Below are 7,434 nucleotides of genomic sequence, written 5' to 3'. Positions count from 1 at the left end.
TCTCAAATAAAACTGTGAAGGAACTCGGCGTTACTCTGGACCCTGATCTCTCTTTTGACAAACATATCAAGACTGTTTTAAGGACAGCCTTTTTTACATCTACGTAACATTGCAAAAATCAGAAACTTTCTGTCCAAATATTATGCAGAAAAATGTATCCATGTTTTTGTTACTTCTAGGTTAGACTACTGCGATGCTCTACTTTCCGGCTACCCGGATAAAGCACTAAATAAACTTCAGTTAGTGCTAAATACGGCTGCTAGAATCCTGACGGGAACCCCAAAATGGATCATATTACTCCAGTGCTAGCCTTCCTACACTGGCTTCCTGTCATGGCAAGGGCTGATTTCAAGGTTTTACTGCTAACCTACAACGCATTACATGGGCTTGCTCCTACCTATCTCTCTGATTTGGTCCTGCCGTACATACCTAAACGTACATACCTAAACGTACGTTTATGTGTTGGGGGGCTAGGGTCACAAGATGCAGGCCTCCTAATTGTCCCTAGAAAACAGCTGGAGGCAGGGCTTTCTCCTATAGAGCTTCATTTTTATGGAATGGTCTGCCTACCCATGTGAGAGACGCAAACTCGGTATCAACCTTTAAGTCTTTACTGAAGACTCATCTCTTCAGTAGGTCATATGATTGAGTGTAGTCTGGCTCAGGAGTGGGAAGGTGAACGGAAAGGCTCTCGAGCAACGAACTGCCCTTGCTGTCTCTGCCTGGCCGGTTCCCCTTTCCACTGGGATTCTCTGCCTCTAACCCCATTTCAGGGGCTGAGTCCCCCCTTGGGTTGTGCCGTGGCGGAGATCTTTGTGGGCTATACTCGGCCTTGTCTCAGGATGGTAAATTGGTGGTTGAAGATATCCCTCTAGTGATGTGGGGGCTGTGCTTTGGCAAAGTGGGTGGGGTTATATCCTTCCTGTTTGGCCCTGTCCGGGGTATCTTCGGATGGGGCCACAGTGTCTCCTGACCTCTCCTGTCTCAGCCTCCAGTATTTATGCTGCAGTAGTTTATGTGTCAGGGGCTAGGGTCAGTTTGTTATATCTGGAGTACTTCTCCTGTCTTATCCGGTGTCCTGTGTGAATTGAAGTATGCTCTCTCTAATTCTCTCTTCCTTTCTCTCTCTTGGAGGACCTGAGCCCTAGGACCATGCCTCAGGACCACCTGGCATGATGACTCCTTGATGTTGCAAACTCAATATGCAATAGATATCAACTCTATATCTGACATGGTACAGGTGTCTCCTATTTAAAAGCCCATAACCATGTGTGTGAGGTATATACTTTGGTTTCAAAGTAGATTTGTTTAAGACTGCCAAGAAACACTCTGTGACCCTGATTTAGCCCACTGCAGTAAAAGGTTAACATGGGCAACATGGGCATGGGAGGCTCACAGGGATATTGGTATCCACAGTACTCACAAGCAATAGTGTCTATTCGTTTTATTGACAATAGCCTATAAATGTTTATTCTTTACAACTTTTTTGACACAATATTACAGTGCATGATGAAGAGTCAATTAGTGCATAATGTAGCCCTTTTTCTTTTACACATGATGTGATCTTCAATATACAACAAATAGCCTACATCATATAGGCAAATACCATGTATACAGATTAGTACATTTTTGTCATTTAGCAGACGCTCCCATCCAGAGCGATTTAGCGTTTGCTAAATTAAGTAACTTGCTCAAGGGCACAGACAGATTCCCCCCCTCGTCAGCTCGGGGATTCAAACCTGCAATCTTTCAGTTACAGACCCAACGCTCTACCTGCCGCCCTACCAAGTATTAGTATAGAGTGGATATAACTCCATAGTAATAGCTGTCAATATGACCTAATACTTTAGTAATAGCCTACTATAAACATCAACTAGGGTGTTCTTCAAATGTGCAAAACAAATTAAACACCTCATCAAATCCGTAGTGACCTGTATAAATCAAACCCCACTGCGCACAGACGTCAGTTCCACGTCCAGTTCTGAATTGCACAATTCAACAAAAAGATATCACCATATCATTGGATTCAGGTTAAAAAAGAGACAGAGTGCCCGCCCATACGTTAATGACTTTTTACAAATCCAATCCACGCTCATTCAACGTCATCACATAGATTTTTCTGGGGTTGAAATGACTTTGAACCAGCGCTGATTCAGCCAGTTTCTGCCCAATGGGAGTGGGACACCAACGAGTGAAACTGAAAGCGAACCATGATGAAAGGCTCAATAATGTTTTATAAAAATCAGTGTACACATTGTACAGTGCAAGCAGTCATTTACAAACGAAAACATAACATAAACCAAGCCTGTTCGTGTTAATTCCACTCCACATGACGTCCTCATCATGATCCAATGCGTTTGGTACTCCCTGAACCTCTCGAATGGGTTGAAGACATCCGTATGTCAGTACTGCTGTCCAACTGTAAATAATCTGCAGGATCCGCGTCTTGGACATACATGAGACCACCAAATGAATCCACCATTCCCATCAGCGCGGCGAGGACAGTGAACGCTGTCCCGATAAAAACATCTTCAAGACGTCTGTCATCATAGCTTCTCCAGTGAAATGGACGTGGTCTTGTGTTGAACAACCGCAGCGTCACCTTCACAAACAGAAATGATATTAATTACATGTGTTTTGTTGTTTGTACTCTTTCCATGTATTTTCCTAAACGTATAATAAATTACTATTACATAACCGGGAACGCAACCACACATTAACCGCGTGGTGGGAAAGTAGACTACCAAACGGAACGCTGCCAGAAACTGTTGAGTACTTACAATATGCCTGCCGATTTCAAACTTCAACTTGAGCAGAGTAGTAGAACTCCCGACCCAAGATTGGCGTGGAAGACAGACTTTCCCTGCTAATGACGACAGCGGATTTAGATATTCCTCAAGTTTTCTTTAAAACGCTTTGAAAACAGTCGAGGGAAATAAATGAGCCTCCTCTTGATATCATAAGGCAATGTCGTGATGCATCGCAGCGCTCTCTTGCTTCAAGGCTTTTGTGCACTGACATCATCAAATATTTGGGAATTTCCAATTCTCGATACATAGGCCTGCTAATGATTTAATGTTAGTCTCTTTCACAGATAACTCACCCAAGATGGCAGAAAAGGCTACTGAAGTCTGATTGGACTTGGTTGGACGTCCGCCACCCCCGCCCCCCCCCCTCTCTTTTACACCTCTTCTACTCCCTGTTGTTATCATCTATGCATAGTCACTTTAATAACTCTACCTACCTGTGTGATAAGACAAGTGCTCTACATATGTTATATTTAGCCTATTCCCATCCCGCCAAGAAATACAATGACATAGCAGTTAAGGATATAACCACCCTAGACTCTAGTTGTTTGACAATCCACTCAATAAGTAGCTCTGGGAAGTTAGGAGTTGTTGCACAATGCATTCTAACCCACAGTTCTGAGACACATTTTGCTTTAGGCTATTTTCTGTGTGCGTCAAAGAGAGTGATTACACATACATTAATAGGTTCAGCTTCATACTCTGTGGTTTACTTGTACAGTGCTATTAACATACACCAACATACCCCTCGAGTAACCTTTCGGCTTTCATATATAATCAGACAGATGTACACTGAAAAGGGGACTTCCACATTAGGCTGGTGATTTGGGTACTAGTTTCACCCAGCAAATTTCACATTTTAAGCTTCAGCTTTCTGTAGAATCAGTGAATCCACCAATGAGTCAGTATTGTTGTAGGCCTATTGTGGCCTGTCTCCTGCTATTTGCGGTCAGTCAGTCATACACTCTAATGTTTCTCCAAGGACTGACCACAGGAAGCAAATGGATGGAAATTCACTGAGCTGCTAAAGGCACTCTGGGTAAAGGTTAACCAAGGATGGGACTTACTGGTTAAATAAAGGTTAAATAAACAAATAATATTCTGAATAATAGCATATCAATTATATGACTTGGCTTTTTTAAGGTCCCTCTTCAGGTCCATTTTAAAATTGGTGACATTGTTTTGTTTCTGGTTGATTCAAGGTTGTTTCCATGTACTTTAAACAAGAAAACATTTAAATTGAATACAAATTGTGCTGTCTGGTTTGCTTAATATAAGGAATTAGACTTTAGACTTTTAAGTAGTATTTTACTGGGTTACTTTAATTTTTACTTTGAGTCATTTCCTATTAAGGTATCTTTAATTTGATCTTGTATTCAAGTATGACAATTGGGTACTTTTTCCGCGACTGGGCAATCCCCACCAGACATAATATAATGCAGATGACACAACAGTGGCCTGATCACCGACAACAATGAAACAGCCTATAGACAGGAGGTCAGAGACATGGTCGTGTGGTGCCATGACAACAACCTCTCCCTCAACGTGATCAAGACAAAGGAGATGATTGTGGACAACAGGAAAAAGAGGACCAAGCACGCCCCCATTCTCAATGACGGGGCTGTAGTAGAGCAGATTGATAGCTTCAAGGTCTTGGTGTCCACATCACCAACAAATGAACAAGCACACCAAGCCAGTCGTGAGGAGGGCATGACAAAACCTATTCCCCCCCAGGAGACTGAAAATATTTAGCATGGGTCTTCAGATCCTCTAAAGGTTCTACAGCTGCACCATCGAGAGCTGGTTGCATCACTGCCTGCTATAGCAACTGTATGGCCCAGTACATCACTGAGGCAAAGCTTCCTGCCATCCAGGACATCTATACCAGGCGGTGTCAGAGGAAGGCCCTAAAAATTGTCAAAGACCCCAGCCACCCTAGTCATAGACTGTTCTCTCTGCTATCGGTACCGGAGAGCCAAGTCTAGGTCCAAGAAGCTTCTAAACAGCTTCTACCCCTAATTGATAAGACTCCTGAACATCTAATCAAATGGCCACCCAGACTATTTGCATTGTCACCCCCCCCTCCCCCCTTTTACACCTCTGCTACTCTCTGTTGTTATCATCTATGCAAAGTCACTTTAATAACTCTACCTACATGTACATATTACCTCAAATAACCGGTGCTCCCACACATTGACTTCCCTGTATATATTCTCACTATTGTTATTTTCATGCTGCTCTTTAATTTCTTGTTACTTTTATTTCTTATTCTTATTTTTTTCTTGAAACAGTATTGTTGGTTCGGGGCTCGTAAGTAAGCTTTTCACTGTATTATCACTGTTGTATTTGGAACGCATGTGACAAAAAAAAAAAAAAGATTCGATTTGACTGGGGAATGCCCAATGATTAGTAGCGTGTCCTCAGAAGGAATGTGTGGAGGAAATCACAGGGGAAATTGCATTAAAAGTCCATGACCACTAGATGGCGATGATTAACAGTAGAACACCAGGGCACCAACCTGGGCCCGTTTTATAAGCGTCTCAGTGTATTAGGGAAAGGGGAATACCTAGTCAGCTGTACAACTGAACGCATTCAACCGAAGTGTGTCTTCTGCATTTAACCCAACCCCTCTGAATGAGAGAGATTCGGGGGCTTCCTTATTAATCGACATCCATAGGAGTGCTGGTGTAGGATCAGGTTCCCCTATCCATGTAATCTTATTCATTGTGATCTAAAAGTCTAAACTGATCCTAAATCAGCACTCCTACTCTGAGACACTTGAAACAGGGGCTCTTATACACCTACCTGTGCCATCTGGTAGAGAGTGTCAAGATGTGAAATGCAGTGCAACATCAGACCAGGGTCTATATTTAACAATGCCTCAAGAGTACGAATGATGATCAAGTATCACTTTTGTCTTTCAGATCACAGTGGATCAGCTTATTATGGACAGGGGTAGAGGACCTGCTCCTAGATCCACACTCCAGCTCTGAGACTTGTGATAAATACTGGCACAGGGGTGTCAAAGTCATTTGACTCAGATGACTATATTTCTGTTCCAGCTAATGCCATTAGGGAATAAAGATGCACATTGGGGTAAAACGATGACAACCTAATGGCTGTGCGGTACAAAATAACCCACTGTAACACAATATACATTAAAGCAGTAACTCAACAAAAAATAAAATCCCCAACAACACATTTTAAATACTGTATTCAATGAGGCTATATTGCAGGGAGGTTGGTGAGAGGAACGGGCTGGAATGGAATAAATGGAATGGAGTCAAACTTGTGGTTTCCATATATTTGATGTTTTTGACACTGTTCCATTTATTCTATTCCAGCCATTACAATGAGCCCATCCTCCTATATCTCCTCCCACCAGCTGTCACGCACTGACCCTAGAGAGCCTTTTTATTTCCCTATTTGGTTAGGTCAGGGTGTGATGTGGGTGGGCATTCTATGTTTCTTTATTTCTATGTTTTGGCCAGGTATGGTTCTCAATCAGGGACAGCTGTCTATCATTGTCTGATTAGGTAGCCCTTTTCCCTCCTTTCAGTGTGGGTAGTTGACTTTGTTTGAGGCACTTAGCACTGCTGAGCTTCATGGTCTTGTTGGCGACATTTATCTTAAATAAAAATAAATGTACCCTCACCACACTGCACCTTGGTCCTCTTCTTCAGACGCTTGTGACACCAGCCTCCTCTGGTGGAGAGATGATGGCCACAAGATGGTGGGACATATTCAATGCCCAACATTAGACAAACCATGGTCAAAGCCGCAAACATGAGGATCAAGCAGTGAGTGTTTGGACAAAATGTTTGCGCAAATGGCGATCCAGCGTACCAGTACTTGCATTGAGTTTAAAATTGGAGGGCTGCACCTCTGTGTACTTTTGCTACGCAACGTCATTTTGATTATCTACTTGTAGTTCTTGCATTGCATGCATATGTAACTTAGGCTTTGAGAGATGTGAAGGCCAACAGATAGGATTATGTCTAGAATAAAAGAGCAGAAAGTGAATTTGACAAAGTAGCCTAGTGTTGGCCTAGGGAGTGTTCTGTGAAGAGAGAGCACTGTTCTATCAAAGTGGCTGAATGTGACTTGAGTTAGGCAGGGGGACTCTGTATTCAGGTCATCTGATGGAGGATGTCCTCAGTCTACACACACACACACAGGGCTCTGTTGTCGGGCTCGGTCATCGCTGGGTTGAGGAGTCTCGTGCCCGACATTTGTCTTAGTTCTGCTCAATGAGTGTCCACACAAAGACTGGTCTCATACATTGAGTATACAAAACATTAGGAACACTCGCTCTTTCCATGACATAGACTGACCAGGTGAAAGCTATGATCCCTTATTGATGTCACTATACTACTTCAATCAGTGTAGATGAATGGGAGAATACAGGTCAAATCAAACCAATTAAGCCTTGAGACAAATTGAGACATGTATTGTGTGTGTGTGTGTGCCATTCAGAGGGTGAATGGGCAAGACAAAAGATTTCAGTGCCTTTAAACGGGGTATGGTAGTAGGTGCCAGGTGCACTGGTTTGTGTCAAGAACTGCAATGCTGCTGGGTTTTTCACACTCAACAGTTTCCTGTGTGTATCAAGAATGGTCCACCACCC

The 7,434-nt window shown here is 42.9% G+C and overlaps 1 long non-coding RNA gene across 1 annotated transcript; it reads right to left on the bottom strand.

Annotated features, from left to right (window-relative positions):
- Nucleotides 1-1,429: 1,429 nt before the first annotated feature.
- LOC127922039 (uncharacterized) lies at nt 1,430-3,097 on the bottom strand. Its single transcript, XR_008110273.1, has 2 exons — nt 2,781-3,097; nt 1,430-2,602 (listed from the first exon to the last, which is right to left on the bottom strand). It is a non-coding gene; the product is annotated as an uncharacterized LOC127922039 (long non-coding RNA).
- Nucleotides 3,098-7,434: the final 4,337 nt, after the last annotated feature.

The sequence above is a fragment of the Oncorhynchus keta genome, unplaced genomic scaffold, assembly GCF_023373465.1.
Source record: "Oncorhynchus keta strain PuntledgeMale-10-30-2019 unplaced genomic scaffold, Oket_V2 Un_contig_2440_pilon_pilon, whole genome shotgun sequence".
Taxonomy (NCBI): domain Eukaryota; kingdom Metazoa; phylum Chordata; class Actinopteri; order Salmoniformes; family Salmonidae; genus Oncorhynchus; species Oncorhynchus keta.
Note: the sequence above shows the minus strand (reverse complement) of the source record. Positions and strands in the feature narration are given on the sequence as shown.